Source organism: Podarcis bocagei (genome assembly GCF_964188305.1).
Source record: "Podarcis bocagei genome assembly, chromosome: 2".
NCBI classification, from domain to species: domain Eukaryota; kingdom Metazoa; phylum Chordata; class Lepidosauria; order Squamata; family Lacertidae; genus Podarcis; species Podarcis bocagei.
Genome location: NC_138126.1, coordinates 15,302,407 through 15,319,241, shown reverse-complemented (window position 1 = coordinate 15,319,241; position 16,835 = coordinate 15,302,407). Strand labels below are relative to the sequence as shown.

Sequence of the window (16,835 nt, the reverse complement as noted above, 5' to 3'; positions counted from 1 at the left end):
AAACTGAAGTGTTACTTTGCCACATGTAACTGTAAAAATATTTCAATATATTAGTATCCCCAAACATCCTCCAGATGTTTTGGGACTACAATTCCCATCAGCCCTGACCACTGGTCCTGTTAGCTAGGGATGATGGGAGTTGTAGTCCTTAACATCTGGAGGGCCAAGTTTGGGGATGCCTGTATTAGAACATAAGAAGAGCTTGCTTGATTGGGAAAAGGCCCACCCAGTCCAGCATCCTGTTCTCACAGTGGCCAGCTAGATACCTGTGGGGAACCAGCAAGCCGGATTTGAGTACAAGAGCCCTCTGCCTTCCTGTGCTTTCCAGGAACTAGTATTAAGAAGCATTATTGCCTAGGACCACGAGGGCAGAGCAGAGACATCAGTCCAATCCTCTTTTTCAAGCTATCCAAGTTGCTGGCCATCACTGTCTCCTGTAGGATGGAAGTCCATAGATTAAAAAAGCAAAAATACAACCAAGAACGCTTTCGGACCACAAATCAATAATTCTTGAACTAAAAGGCGAGAAAAATACTCCATTTAGAGTATTGCTCATATTTTGGGCAATAGAATGAAAGGTGTTTTAGCAGAAAAAATTCAGCACAATCAGGCCTGCTTTCTACCAGGACGTCAGATGAAGGAAAATATTGTTACGATATAGAAGCAATGCAGCTGTGAGCTGCTAGCTTGAAAACATCACATGATGTTGGGACTGTCCGTGGGAAACAGAGGGACAGTCAATTCAGTGTGAAGCACCGGAATTAGCTCAGAGTGTAATATGAGCTGTACAGGAAGTACAGTGTTTGTCAGTCGACTGCTGGAGCTTGAAGAGAGCAGTCATGTTTTTTGTAATGCTGCAAAGAAAGAAATAAAGGCATGTAAATACGTTTCTGTCTATCTCTTTCCCCTGCTGGGGGGGCAAGAAAGAGGGGGGGGGTTCTTCTCACGCTGAGAAGGATCGCCTATCGCGACCTCTGCCTGGATCTCGCTGAGGAATGCAGACAGGGAGGTTAACAGGAGATCAAGCCGGGTGCCTGGAGAGTTGCCAGTTACTACTCATATAGGCTTGAATCCCGACAAATATAAGGAATATAATTGATATTATTCAATACTTGGAAGTAAAAATTGAGAAAAAAGCGGGCTTAATGTTTATAGATGCTGAAAAGGCTTTTGATAATGTTTCATGGGCTTTTATGAAAAAGATAAAAGAAAAAATGAATTTTGAGGAAGCATTTGGGAGAGGAATTGATGCAATTTATTTCAACCAACAGTCTATGCTGATTGTTAATATGGTGATAACAGAAAAGTGTAAAATAAGGAAGGGGACAAGACAAGGATATCCCCTATCACCATTATTATTTATTTTGGTATTAGAGGCCCTGGCGAGGGAGACAAAGTGGAGAAATTAATTACAGGAATAACAGTAGAAAATAAAGCATATAAATTAAAAGCTTTCACAGTTCACCTTGTAATTACAGTGAAGGATTCCATAAATACTCCACCGAAGGTGGTAGAAAAGATACAGGACTTCGGGCAGGCCGGGGGCTTTAAACTAAACAAGAATAAGACTCCTCAATGCCTTGTTTGCCTCAGTCTTCTCCGATAAAGAAAACAATGCCCGACCTGAAGAATTTGGAGCAAATGATTCAGCAGAGGAAACACAGCCCAGAATAACTAAGGAGATAGTACAAGAATACTTGGCTAGTTTAGATGTATTCAAGTCTCCAGGGCCAGATGAACTGCATCCAAGAGTATTAAAAGAACTGGCAGATGTGATCTCAGAACTACTGGCAGTCATCTTTGAGAATTCCTGGAGAACAGGCGAAGTCCCGGCAGACTGGAGGAGGGCAAATGTTGTCCCTATTTTCAAAAAGGGGAAAAGAGAGGACCCAAATAATTATCGCCCAGTCAGTCTGACATCAATACCAGGGAAGATTCTGGAGCAGATCATTAAGCAAACAGTCTGTGAGCACCTAGAAAGGAATGCTGTGATCACCAATAGTCAGCATGGATTTCTGAAAAATAAGGCATGTCAGACTAACCTGATCTCGTTTTTTGACAGAATTACAAGCCTGGTAAATGAAGGGAACACAGCGGATGTAGCCTACCTTGATTTCAGCAAGGCATTCGACAAGGTGCCCCATAATATTCTTGTAAAGAAGCTGGTAAAATGCGGTCTTGACTATGCTACCACTCAGTGGATTTGTAACTGGCTGACTGACCAAACCCAAAGGGTGCTCATCAATGGTTCCTCTTCATCCTGGAGAAGAGTGACTAGTGGGGTGCCACAGGGTTCTGTCTTGGACCTGGTCTTATTCAACATCTTTATCAACGACTTGGATGATGGACTCAAGGGCATCCTGATCAAATTTGCAGATGACACCAAACTGGGAGGGGTGGCTAACACCCCAGAGGACAGGATCACACTTCAAAACGACCTTGACAGATTAGAGAACTGGGCCAAAACAAACAAGATGAGCTTTAACAGGGAGAAATGTAAAGTATTGCACTTGGGCAAAAAAATTGAGAGGCACAAATACAAGATACACCTGGCTTGAGAGCAGTACATGTGAAAAGGATCTAGGAGTCTTGGTTGACCACAAACTTGACATGAGCCAACAGTGTGACGTGGCAGCTAAAAAAGCCAATGCAATTCTGGGCTGCATCAATAGTATAGCATCTAGATCAAGGGAAGTAATAGTGCCACTGTATTCTGCTCTGGTCAGACCTCACCTGGAGTACGGTGTCCAGTTCTGGGCACCACAGTTCAAGAAGGACACTGACAAACTGGAACGTGTCCAGAGGAGGGCAACCAAAATGGTCAAAGGCCTGGAAATGGTGCCTTATGAGGAAGGGCTAAGGGAGCTGGGCATGTTTAGCCTGGAGAAAAGGAGGTTAAGGGGTGATATGATAGCCATGTTCAAATATATAAAAGAATGTCATATAGAGGAGGGAGAAAGGTTGTTTTCTGCTGCTCCAGAGAAGCAGACACGGAGCAATGGATCCAAACTACAAGAAAGAAGATTCCACCTAAACATTAGGAAGAACTTCCTGACAGTAAGAGCTGTTCGACAGTGAAATTTGCTGCCAAGGAGTGTGGTGGAGTCTCCTACTTTGGAGGTCTTTAAGCAGAGGCTTGACAACCATATGTCAGGAGTGCTTTGATGGTGTTTCCTGCTTGGCAGGGGGTTGGACTCGATGGCCCTTGTGGTCTATTCCACCTCTATGATTCTAAGTTTTTGGTAAAAAACACAATGGAGCGAGACCAAAAGAAATTACAACAGAAAACAGAGTTAGTTATACATAACAAAGTCAAATACTGGGATATCTGTTTGACAGCTAAGAATATTAATATTTTTAAGGACAATTACAAGAATGAGTGGAAAGAAATAAAAAGAGCTTTAGAGATATGGGGAAGAATGAATTTATCATTTTGGGGAGGAATATCAGTAATAAAAATGAATGTATTGCCAAAAATGTTATTTTTATTCTAAGCAGTCCAGGCAATAGGCAACACAGGATGCTTTGAAAAATGGCAAGAAGATATATCTAGGTTTATCAGACAAGGGACGAAACCAAGTATAAAAAATAAATTATTAACAGATGTAAGAGAGAGAGGAGGTTTCACCCTGCCGGATTTGAAACTTTATTATGAGGCACTCTGTATCTGCTAGAACCGGGAATGGATTACATTAGAAAACACAGGTACTGTATTTTAGATCTGGAAGGACACAAATAATGTATAGCATGCATATTTATGGTAGGAAAAGGCCAAGGTGCATAGAGCTTTTCAGAATCATATAGTAAGAAAACCAATGTTTAGGGTATGGGAGAAGTATAAAAAAATGCTTGAGTAAAAAACACCCTGGTGGCTTTCCCCCTTGGAAGCAATATCTCTGAAAAAAATTGAATATGAGAAGTAATTGGCCGACTTACAGAGAGGTGTTAACTGAAGTTGAAAACCAACTGGAATTAAACAATTTTGAAGAGATAAGGGAAGCTGTACCTGACTGGTTACAGTACCATCAACTAAACGATATCTTTAAGATAGACAAAAAGAAAGGTTTTAGTTATGAGACATCACAATTTCAAAAAGAACTCTTAGTTCTTGGGAAAGGGACTTAGGACATAACATACAAATGGTAGATTGGGAGAGGATTTGGAAAACAGATCTGAAATTCACAGCTTGCTGTACATTGAAAGAAAACTACATAAAAATGATGTGCTGGTGGTATTTGACTCCTAGTAAGTTATCTAAAACGTATAGAGTAAGTTCAAATATCTGCTGGAAAAGTACAGAACAAGTGGGTATCTTTTGCTATATGTGGTGGTCATGTAAGATAACAGTATCATTTTGGGAAATGGTATATAATGAAAAAGTAGAGACATCACCTTGCCAACAAAGGTCCGTACAGTAAAAGCTATGGTTTTCCCAGTAGTGATGTATGGAAGTGAAAGCTGGACCATAAAGAAAGCTGATCGCCGAATAATTGATGCTTTTGAATTATGGTGCTGGAGGAGACTCTTGAGAGTCCCATGGACTGCAAGGAGATCAAACCTCTCCATTTTTAAGGAAATCAGCCCTGAGTGCTCACTGGAAGGACAGATCCTGAAGCTGAGGCTCCAATAGTTTGGCTACCTCATGAGAAGAGAAGACTCCCTGGAAAAGACCCTAATGTTGAGAAAGATGGAGGGCACAAGGAGAAGGGGACGACAGAGGACGAGATGGTTGGATATTGTTCGCGAAACTACCAGCATGAGTTTGACGAGTCCAAACTGCTGGACTCTGCCAAAATGGCAAAATTAGCCATGAGACTCAGGAATCAAGAAAACAAGTACTTTAAAAAAGAATGGGGAAAATTTATTATTTACCTATGAGATTACTGCACGCAAATCAAAACGTTAGCTGGACTTTAGGAATCACTTGTAAATAAGTTTATGGACAATTTAGATAAATGAGAACTGTGGAGAATGTATCCATACAGTGGTACCTCGTGTTACATAACCCTCTGGTATTTTTCCGGGTTTTGCCGCTCGCACGCGTAGAAGCACTCTATTGCGCCGTGTGCGTGTGCAGAAGCGGTCCTCTGGTTTGCAAAAACCTCGGGATCTGTCGAGCTCCAGAAGGGATCCCGTTTGCAACTGGAGGTACCACTGTATGTAGTTTGGACAAATTACCGTATTTTTCGCTCCATAGGACGCACTTTTTTCCTTCTAAAAAGAAAGGGAAAATGCCTGTGCGTCTTACGGAGCGAATGCACTGGACCGGAGCCATGGCTCCCGTCAGTCAAGCAAAGCGGGATCCGCTTACAGGGCTTCTGTCCCGCTTTGCGCTGCTCTAGCTTCACTTGCTTTACAGCGAGCCTCAGCTAGCAAAGGTCCGCGTGCTCCCTAAATGGAGCGATGAGGCTGCACAGGGACTGCTGGGCACAGGAGGGGTTGGATCGGGAAGGATAAAATTTAAGCAAAAAAACCCCAACCTCGAGCTCTGAGCCACGAGCGCAGTGAAAACCAGGAAGTAAAAAAAAGGCTGGGGAGGGCACGGGATGAGGGGCAGGGGAGCGGGAGCGGGCTTTTTACTTTTGCAGCTTGTTTTGAGGCAGGGTAGATTTGAGCATTGTCTGGGTCCCAGTGCCCCTACTCCTTTTTATACTCCATTCTGTTGCTGCCAGGGGCTGCTTATTACTCAAACTGAACCTGATACCAGTAGCTCCTTGAGCCTGCACACTAAACAAACAAACAGTTCCTGTCCCTCTTAGTCTCACTCTGATATACCAGTAGTTTATTAAATACCGTATTTTTCGCACCATTGGACGCACCGGACCATAGGACGCACGGGACCATAGGAGGGGGAGAACAGGGAAAAAAAATATTTTCTTGTTCTCCCCCTCTAAAACAAGGTGCGTTCAAGGTACATTTACCAGAGCTTGTGGGGCTGGCGGTGGGGGGAAGCGCTGCTTTCCCCCACTGCCAGCCTCAAAGATCCCTGAAGCCTTTGGAGCACAGCGCCCCGCTGCCCTGCAGAGGTTTGCGCACAGCCGTCCCCAAGCTAGAACAGCGAGACGGAGCCCGCTGCCCTGCAGAGGTTTGCGTGCAGCGGTCCCCAAGCTAGAGCAGCGAGACAGAGCCCTCCGTCTCGCTGTTCTGGCTTGGGAACAGCCTTGCTAGCTTCTGCAGGACAGTGGGGTGAAGGCACCCCGCTGCCCTACAGAGGTTTGCGCGCAGCCGTCCCCAAGCTAGAGCAGCGAGACGGAGCCCTCCGTCTCGCTGTTCTGGCTTGGGAACAGCCTTGCTAGCTTCTGCAGGACAGCGGAGTGAAGGCACCCCGCTGCCCTGCAGAGGTTTGCGCGCAGCCGTCCCCAAGCTAGAGCAGCGAGACGGAGCCCTCCGTCTCACTGTTCTGGCTTGGGAACAGCCTTGCTAGCTTCTGCAGGACAGTGGGGTGAAGGCACCCCGCTGCCCTACAGAGGTTTGCGTGCAGCAATCCCCAAGCTAGATCCCCAAGCTAGAGCAGCGAGACGGAGCCCTCCGTCTCGCTGTTCTGGCTTGGGAACAGCCTTGCTAGCTTCTGCAGGACAGCGGAGTGAAGGCACCCCGCTGCCCTACAGAGGTTTGCGCGCAGCAATCCCCAAGCTAGAGCAGTGAGACGGAGCGCTCTGCAGTGCTCCGTCTTCCTGTTCTGGCTTTGGGCTTAGCGGCGCAGCCTGCATTCGCTCTATAGGACGCACACACATTCCCCCTTAATTTTTGGAGGCGGAAATGTGCGTCCTATAGAACGAAAAATACGGTAGTTTAGTACAACATTTGATTCAGAATATTTCCCCCCTGTTTTCCTCCTCTGAAAACTAGGTGCGTCTTACGGTCCGGTGCGCCTTATGGAGCGAAGAATACGGTAATATAAGGACCCATGAAAGGGATGGAGCGAAGTCATGTGATTCAGAGAATCCCATGAAATGATTATATAAATGTCTTTGATAGAAACTTGCATTTGTAAAAAACAATAAAAATATTTCAAAAAAAGGGAAGTCCATAGATTGTTCTATGCTTCTGTTGATTCATCATTTGCAAACCCAGAAATACGTGTTCCTGTTTTTGACCTTTGCCTCGGAAACCGAACGTGCTCCTGAGCTTCCATTTTGACTGTTGCACAGCAAATTTAATTCCCCCCCCCATCCTAATTAAGGCTTTTTTTCATTCTGTTTTACCCTTGAGCAGCTAATTTAAGTCCTCTCCATCGTAATCAAGGCTTTTTTCATCCCATTTGTTCCATTACACAGTTAATTTAAGCCCCCCCCCCATCAATATTAAAGCTGTTTCTGGTTGCAGTGTTCTGAGGTGACATTTGGTGCTTTAGTTGTTTCCTATTTTTTTGTTTTTTTGTTTGTGTGGCTTTTTCATTTTTGACTGTGGCTTGTTTTTTTGTTTTAATTTTAGTTTTTATCATCTACAATACTGTCTTATTTATTTTATGGTACAGAACATTGATTATTGCTTTCATTTTATGGATCAATGGTCTTGTTAGATAGTAAAATTCATGTTAAATTGCTGTTTTAGGGGTTGTTTTTAAAAGTCTGGAATGGATTAATCAATTTTGCATTACTTTCTATAGGAAAGTATGCCTTGGTTTTGGAAGACTTATATTTGAGAACCAAGGTACCACTGTAACTCCTAAGATTTAAAATTCTTGAGGAAGAATATCTGCCCCCACTACCTTATGAAAGGGATTCAAGAAACAAAGAGCTGCTTTGGAGAAGGCCTCACCCCTTCCTTCTTACGTTAAGGAACCTCCTTCCATTTGTCTCCTCTCCATCTTTTCCTCTTTCTCCCTCCACCATCCATCTATCCCTGTCCCCATCCTCCTCTCCCCTGGAACTCACCGGATTTCTCCAAGGGTGCTGGGAGGGAATGCTCAGAGGTTGTGGGGAGGGATGCGGGAGACAGCCTGACCAGGTCAACCGTCCATCTTCCTCCTTCCATCCTGGCCAGGGTTGCAGGTTCAGTCTCAGCGAGGTTTGCAGGTTCAGCTTCCTGAGGAGCGCAGAAGCCAGAGCAAGTTGCAGCTTCCTGGGAGGGATGGAAGAAGAAGAAGCCAAGGGAGTCTGAGAGCCCCTGCAGGGATTCTCCTGCCCAAGACATTCTGCTGCCCCTGGAGAAGCCCCAATTGGGCACCCCCTTCCCAAGAGCCCCCACCCATTTTCAAACACCTTTGGCAATTCCTTTCACCTGCCTGTCCCACCTCCCTTCCTAAGGCTGGCACAGTATGCACATTAGTGGCCTGAGAGTAGATCCCATGGAACTTAAGAGTTAATCTGCAAAGGACTGCTCTGAATACATGGGTGGCCCTTGCATGGAGAAGAAGGAAGCCCCTTGCTTGCATCTGGACCCCCTGGGAGAGGTGGGGGATCCGCCCATTGCTCCCTCTGTCCTCCCTGACTCCTCCTCTGTCGTTCTGCCCTACAAACACCCTTTGCTCTTGTTGCTCAGGGGAGAGAGATGGCTTGTGGAAGGAGCCTTCAAACCCATCCCTTTCCTCCTCTGCTGTCTTTTCTTGCAGCAGCCCAGTGAGAGGGGAAGGAGCTGCAGCACGTGGTTCACTTCAGATACACACATGGTTTACTAGGATTGTGAATGAACACGTCCTCTGCCTTCCATGCGGTGGGAGTGGGGTGGTTAAAAGTGGTTGAGAGACCTCCCCCTCCAGTCCTTTTGGGAAGCAGGAGCTTTGGTCAGGAGTAAACAACTTAGATGGCAAGTTCACAAGAGAAGCACTATGTGTTTGGACCTAGAGGACAACATACACGTTTACACCACGGGATTCCTTAAAGAGAGCATTTCTTTAAATTCAAAGGCCATTTCTACAAAACGGAAGTCTTCTGAAGGCAGCCCAGCACAGGGAGGTTTTCAATGTCTTCAATTTTGGGGTTGTTGTTTTTTTTGGAAGCCACCCTGAGTTGCTGAGGCAACGGAGTCGGATGGGCAGGCTACAAGTAATGAATTATTGTTATTGTTATTCCCTCCTAAGCCCATCCTGTTATGCTGGTCAGAGACTTTGTCCGAATCCCCCCCCCCCTTGAACGCAAGAGGCCTTCCTATTTTTACAGCTATTCTTCACATTTCTATACTGCCCTTCCTCCAAAGATCACAGGGCAGCTTACAAGAGAAAAAACACAGAGATGCATAGCAGAGTAAAAAATAAAAACACCCCCCCCCCAATTCAGTTGTGAAGTCCATAGATTGTTTTTAATGTGCGAAACGCCTGGGAGAAGAGCAATGCTTTCGACTGTTGCCTAAAGAGAAGGTCCTCCTCCGAGGGGTCTTCTGCTGGAGTATAGATACTAAATTTAAATTACAGTGGTACCTTGGGTTAAATACTTAATTCGTTCTGGAGGTCCGTTCTTAACGTGAAACTGTTCTTAACCTGCAGCACCACTTTAGCTAATGGGACCACCCGCCGCCGCGCCACTGCTGCGTGATTTCTGTTCTCATCCTGAAGCAAAGTTCTTAACCCAAGGTACTATTTCTGAGTTAGCAGAGTCTGTAACCTGAAGCGTATGTAACCCGAGGTAGCACTGTAATACTATTAAACGATCCTGGCCAGCAATGCCCATCCCTCTCCCCTTGCCCGCCTCCTTCCCTGCAACTCCCTTTGCACCAGATCCCTGCAGGAGGAAACATCTCTCCCCCCCCCCCTTCAAGGAAACAGCCCCCTTTCCTCCCTTCTCTTTTCCCGTCCGGGGGCTTCTCATCCTGGACCCCCTCGCAAAGCCCCTTCCCCCCTTCCCCGCCATTGGATTTGCACTCACCCCACATCCCAGGCAGCGGGGGCGGGAATGGGAGCCCCCGCGTGGGAGGCAGGGAGTGAGGGCGCTTAATTAGGAGGCTTGATTAGGAAGAAGCCCCCTCCTCCGCACGACGCAGCCCCGCTTCCCGCCTCTTCCACTCCCTCCTTTGCAAACACCGATTTTATCTCTGCTGGTGAAGCCGGAACTGGAAGCAACTCTGAGGAGGAAGGAGAAGTTTCTCTCCACGCTCAGCCTCTTGTCTGTTATTTGATAATTGGGGGAAGGAAAACCTTGTAGCACCCAAGCAATGGGGAGACGAGGGCGGGAACGTGTGCATGGGGAATATAAGCTCATTCCTTGCCCCAGCTGGACTGTGCCTGCTTTGGACCCCCACTTTTGCAAGAACGTATTGTCCTCAATAAAGGACGCGGGTGGCGCTGTGGGTTAAACCACAGAGCCTAGGGCTTGCCAATCAGAAGAATCGGCGGTTCGAATCCCTGCGACGGGGTGGGAAGGCGAGGGAGGGAACGTGTGCATAGGGAATATAAACTTGTACTTTGCCCCAGCTGGACTGTGCCTGCTTTGGCTCCCAGCTCTTGCAAGAATATATTGTCCTCACTAAGGGCTTGCCGATCAGAAGATTGGCAGTTCGAATCCCCGCGAAGGGGTGAGCTCCCATTGCTCTGCCTCTGCTCCTGCCAACCTAGCAGTTCGAAAGCACATCAAATTGCAAGAAGATAAAGAGGTACCTGTTGTAGACAAAATCTGCCCTTATTTCCTTATGGGGGACACAAGAGCCTTTATAGAGTCCTTTGCCAGTTCTCCATCAGTTGAAGAAAATCAAAGAAGCCAACCAGAGAATATTGAGAAGCAAAGCAGCTAGTAAGACTGATCTTTATTGAACTGTTGCAACAGGTTGCTCCCCTCACACGCAGAAGGAGGACCACCCCGAACCAAGGTGTGCCTGCCCTTATATAGACCTTTTAAATTCCCTTCCCTTCAAGACCACTACATCATACATCAATCACAGAAGGAGTGGTAACCTAAGACAAACAAACATCATCACAAACATCATACCTACATCACAGAAAAGGCAGTCTACAACAGAAATTTGACTGTTGTTGTTCCCAGGTTATTTGATAATGCCTTATCTGATTGCCTTTCCTGGTAGTCTGGCCATTCCTTTGAGATGGTGATTACCCAATTCCTGAGACAATGGGAAGGTTCCCTCACCCCTCCCTCCTTTCAGGGAAAACATTTGGTCGGTTTGGGAGTCAAAATGGTTTCAGGACGGTCTTCCTGTGCTGCTCCAGACATGTGGTCCACATATCTATGTATGTGTTTGGTTGGTACATTTATGAACATTTATTATATATAAAAGACCTTAATTTTTTTTATTACATAACGCTCCAGCGGGAAGGTAAACAGCCTTTCTGTGCGCTGCTCTGGTTCGCCAGAAGCGGCTTAGTCATGCTGGCCACATGACCTGGAAACTGTACGCCGGCTCCCTCGGCCAATAAAGCGAGATGAGCACCTCAACCCGAGTCGGCCACGACTTGACCTAATAGTCAGGGGTCCCTTTACCTTTATGCTTGGTAGTAGATATAATAAAATATCTAGAAATGAGACCAGATAAAAAGGCATCAATGATCTTGGTGGATGCGGAGAAAGCATTTGATGTTTCAGGGGCATTCATGCAAAAAACTTTGGAAATGATGAGTTTGGGTGAGAAAATATGTAGTGGTATAAAAGTGATTTATAATTCCCAACAGGTCAGACTAATTATAAATGGTGAAACATCAGAAGCTTTTAACATCTCTAAGGGAACAAGACAGGGCTGCCCTCTTTCTCCTCTCCTCTTTATCACACTTCTGGAAGTGTATTTGAAAGTAATAAAAGAAGACCCTAGACTAGAAGGAATTAAAGTTGGACAAAGGGCCTAGAAGGTCAGAGCCTAAGCAGACAATCTAATAATTACAACGGAAAACCCTCTACAGCAGCAGTTCTCAACCTGTGGGTCCCCAGATGTTGTTGGACTACAACTCCCATCATCCCTGAGCTCTGGCCTTGCTAATAACATCTGGGGGCCCACAGGTTGAAAAAGGCTGCTTTAGAGTAATATTGGAAAAAACAAGGTGAAGAATAAAATACAAAATACAGACTTAAAAGAAAGGGGAGGCTTTTCCCTTAAAGATCTCAAAATTTACTATGAAGCAGCTTGTCTTACTCGGATTCGGGATTGGATTAAATTGGAGAAAGAAGAGGCAATAGAACTGGAAGGACATGACAACAGATTTGGTTGGCATGCATATTTGTGGTATGGGAAAACAAAAGTACACAAAGGACTCCACAATACTATAATACGTTTTTAATAAAGGTATGGGGAAAATACAAAGAATTATTGGAACCCCAAACTCCATGGTGGCTATCACCCATTGAAGCACTATCACTTAATACATCAGCAATGAAAGGAATATGGCCAACATACAGAGAATTACTAATAGAACAAGAAGGAAAGTTAAAATTGAAAGACTATGATGAGATAAAGGAATTTTGAGTGATGGTGATGGATATTTGTTGTAAGAAATCAATAAAAATTATTATAATAAAAGGAAAGGAAAGGAAAGAAGAAAGGTGTTTGGACAATTATCACGATTCAAAATTAATAAAGAAAAAACAAAACTGGTAAAAAAATTAGATATACAAGAAAAAGTAAAGTTAGAAATAGAAACAGGACTTAAAATTACTAACAGAGCAAAGTATTTAGGAATTTGGATAACCATGAAAAACATTAATTTATAGAAATACATTTATATTAAGGTATGGAACGATATTAGGAAAGACATAGAAATCTGGAGTAAATTAAAACTCACGTTGTGGGGAAAATTTCTACAATCAAGATGGTAGTTTTACCAAAAATGCTGTTCCTTTTTCAATCAATTCTGGTTCTTAATGGCTTAAATTGTTTTAAAGAATGGCACAGGTATTTGGCAAAATACATTTGTCAGGGCAAAAAAACCAGAATTAAATTTAAATTATTAACAGAAACCAAAAACAAAGGAGGGTTTGGAATGCCAGATCTTAGGATCTACTACGAAGCTGCCTGCCTGGTCTGGCTCAAGGAATGATCTTGAAGAATACTAAATTACTGGATATTGAGGGCTGGGATAATATGGTGGGGTGGCACAGCTACCTGGGTTATAATAAAACAAAAATCCACAATGGATTTCTAAATCACATTATTAGGAAAGCCTTATATGAAATTTGGGAAAGGAACAAAAAAATATTAGAACCAAAAACCCCATGGTGGTTGTCACCAATGGAGGCAGAGGCAGTAAAAAGAAAAAATATGGATTCAAATTGGTTGACGTATAAAGATCTTTTAGAGGAAGTAAATAATAGATTACAAATGGGGGAAAAAATGAAACAATAAGACATACAGGAATAGGCTGGTTTCAATACCATCAATTAAATGCAATTTTTGAGGAAGACAAGAAAGTAAATGGATTTGATATAAAATTATCTGAAATAGACAAAGAATTGATTATAAATGATGATAAAAATTTATCCAAAATGTATAAACCATTATTAAATTGGCATTTAAGAGACAAAGAGGTTAAAGATGTCATGGTCAAATGGGCACAATATTTCAGTCATACAATTGATTTAGAAAAATAGGAAAACTTATGGAAAAGAGACATAAGATTTACAGCATGTTATACAATAAAATAATTATTTTTTAAAAATGATGTACAGATGGTATCTTAAACCCTCAAAATTGGCTAAAATGTACCAAAACACCAGTGGAAAGTGTTGGAGGTGCAAACTTAAAGAAGGGAATTTCTCCCATATGTGGTGGACGTGCCCTAAAATTAAATAATTTTGGGATACCATTAATGAAGAATTAAATAAAATGTTACGACATACTTTCCCCAAAAAACCAGAAATGTTTTTTTGGGCCTATTAACAACAGACATCCCAAAAGAAACAAAAGAAAATTTTTGTATGCAGTAATGGACCTGTCCTTGCCGCTGTTTGTCCACCAGGTTTCTCTTACGCACAGCAACCCAAGTCATGTGGGCAGGGAGGGGGTGTGGTTTGCAGTGATTTGTAGGAAGTCATTAATTTGCACCAGGTGTCCTATTGGGAAGACCCAGTTCTCTGAGTGCATGTTCTTGAAGTTGAACAATAGGGGCAGTACAGGATTCCTTTGTACCGATCTCCCCCTGCACCAAGGATTCCCTGCCTGAACAGCTTCAGGTTGTGGCAGATTTCACCTGGAGACACCTAGTTTGGTTGTCCTGGGGGATTTTAACATTCACACCGACACAACCTTACAAGGGGCCGATTGGGACTTTGTGGAAAGCATGGCCTCCATGGGGCTGTCCCTGAATAAGTTTGGCCCAACTCAAAGCCGCGAACATGCCTTAGACCTGGTGTTCACCTCTATGGATGTTGGTGATCTGACATTAAGTAAAAGTGAATCTAAAGAAGCGCCATGGTCAGATCACTTCCTGATGCAATTGGACTTCTCCACAACCCTGTGGAGTTTGGAACTGACAGGGTTAAAACTCCGTGGTGTCCTGTATCTGGGAGGAGCTTGACGCAGAGAAGTGCGTCACAGTCTGTATCACTGTTCAGACTTGCTTTCGATTCTGCCTAAGACGCAGCTCAGCTGCAGAGAGGCAGTGTGTGCTTTAGGAGCACGGGAAAGATGCCGGAAAGCTCCAATGGAATGTGACTGATTTCCTGCTTTGTAAATAAACGCTTCTAGAGATAAGAACCGAACTGTCTTTGGACTTGATTTATCCCTCATCTCACACGGACGCAGGACCGCTGCTACTCTGCATTTTCTGCCAGGTCAGACTCAAGCCCCAAAGCACAGCTGCACAGGGGAAGCGCTGACTGGACGCAGGAATTAATGTCCTCAAAGGTTCTGGAAGGTCCATGTTTCCTGCCATGTGTGAGGAGGGAAGAAGGCTGCCAGCTTTGAGCTGCTTTGAACTCCTGCCAGGAAGGGCAGTGGGAGACGCTGGTGGAGAGCGGAGCCAAGAGGAGGCTGCTGCTTCGGAGGACCAGCTAGCTGGCAAACGTGTGAGTACGCTTAAAGCCCTGGGGGGAGGAAGATGGCTGCTGCTCAGCCACAGCATGGCCATGAGAGCTACCCCGGTGAAAGACTGCATGGGGCCAATTGGGAAGCCTGGAGTAAGCGCATGTACTACTGGCTAGAAGGAAGATTTGGGATTGCACGCAAGCCGATCCAGTTTTTGCCCAGCCCAGTGAGAGGTCTGCAGGAGCAGTGGAAGCTTGTGAGGCAGACGTGGTTGTTGCTCTGGAAAGAGAGCAAAGGGTGCTAGCCATTTTAAGGGCCAGCGTTGAAGCTTGGCTGTTGCCAAACCTCCAAGGGAAGAAGCCCTGGGTCGCGTGGCAGGCACTGAAGACGGCATGTCAAGCCTCAGTGGGAGCCAGACCAGAGGGGGCTGGAGGATGCCCAGAGAAAGCACCAAGTCCAGAGGGGGCTGGGACTGTTTTGGGAAGCTGTTTCTATGCTTCAACACATCTGTGTGATGGACTGTGTGCTGGAGAGAGGCTGAGAGCTGGGAAGAGGAAGGCAGTTGCAGTCCGTTCCTCAGGCAGCTGGGCACCCAACAGTGGGGGTGCAGGCCGTTCCAAGAGCTCTGGGAAAGCCAAAGTCTCCAAGAGTCATTTGTGCTCTGAGGCGATGTCCAACAGGGAAGGGCATTGTTCTGCAGAGGCCCAGGAAGGCAAGGACACCGGCCGGAGAGGAATGTCAACAAAGTAGATAAGTGGCGGTTCCAGGGCTGGTTCCTAGCAGAGACGTGGGAAAGCAGCAGGCCAGGAGAAAAACAAAGACAAGGCGTCTTATCACCTCACAGCTGCGATGGTGTCTCTGGGAAGATGGATGGCAGCTAACATATTAAAGTTGAATGCTGATAAGGCAGATGTCCTGTTTTTGGGGGCCAGGAGGCAGGCAGGTGTGGAGGACTCCTTGGTCCTGGTTGGGGTAACTGTGCCCCTAAAGGACCAGGTGCGCAGACTGGGAGTCATTTTGGACTCACAGCTGTCCATGGAAGCACAGGTCAATTCTGTGTCCAGGGCAGCTGTTTACCAGCTCCATCTGGTATGCAGGCTGAGACCCTATCTGCCCGCAGACTGTCTTGCCAGAGTAGTGCATGCTCCAGTTATTTCCCGCTTGGACTACTGCAATGCGCTCTACGTGGGGCTACCTTTGAAGGTGATCCAGAAACAACAACTAATCCAGAATGCGGCAGCTAGACTGGTGACGGGAGGAGAGTCTCCACCTCCACTGATCTGCCTGGACATGGAGGTCCAGTACCAAGAGCCTTCTGGTGGTTCCCTCACTGTGAGAAGCGAAGTTACAGGGAACCAGGCAGAGGGCCTTAGCGGTAGTGGTGCCCTCCCTGTGGAATACCTTCCCAAAAGATGTCAACGGAAAAAACAGCCACCAGACTTTAAAAGACATCTGAAGGCTGTCCTGTTTAGGGAAGCTTTTAATATCTGAAGGACTATTGTATTTCAATATTTTGTTGGAAGCCACCAAGATTGGTGGGGGAAATCCAGCCAGATGGGCGTGGTGCAGAGACTTGAAAATCATCTTCACTTCCCAGGAAATCTGGGAAAACTGAGTGGAAAACTCCATACATTTATATGGTTTCCCGCCTGTGTGAATTATCTTATGAATATTAAGGTCTCCACTCCCTCTGAAGCTTTTTCCACGTTTCATAAATCTAGTTTTCCCCTTGTGAGTTAGCGGGTGTTTCCTAAGGTTCCATATTGACTTAAGCTACTCCCCTTTGGGAGTTCGCCAGTGTAATGTAAGTTTATCCTCCCTGTTGAAGCTCTTCCCACATTCAATAGGATCCAATGGTTTCTCCCCTGTATGAGTTAGTTGGTGTATTCTAAGTGCTCTACTTTTGCTGAAGCTCCTTCCACATGCCATACATTAAAATGGTTTCTTCCCCATGTGTTAGTTGGTGTCTTATAAGGTGTCGATATGGACTGAAGCTCTTT

General features: G+C 45.2%; 1 long non-coding RNA gene across 1 annotated transcript in view; it reads left to right on the top strand.

Annotated features, from left to right (window-relative positions):
* Positions 1-16,403, top strand: part of LOC308581300 — a 69,767-nt gene extending 53,364 nt beyond the window's left edge. The window contains exon 2 of the long non-coding RNA XR_014004946.1: positions 12,413-16,403. This is a non-coding gene — a long non-coding RNA (uncharacterized lncRNA). The remainder of the gene's footprint in view (positions 1-12,412) is intronic.
* Positions 16,404-16,835: the final 432 nt, after the last annotated feature.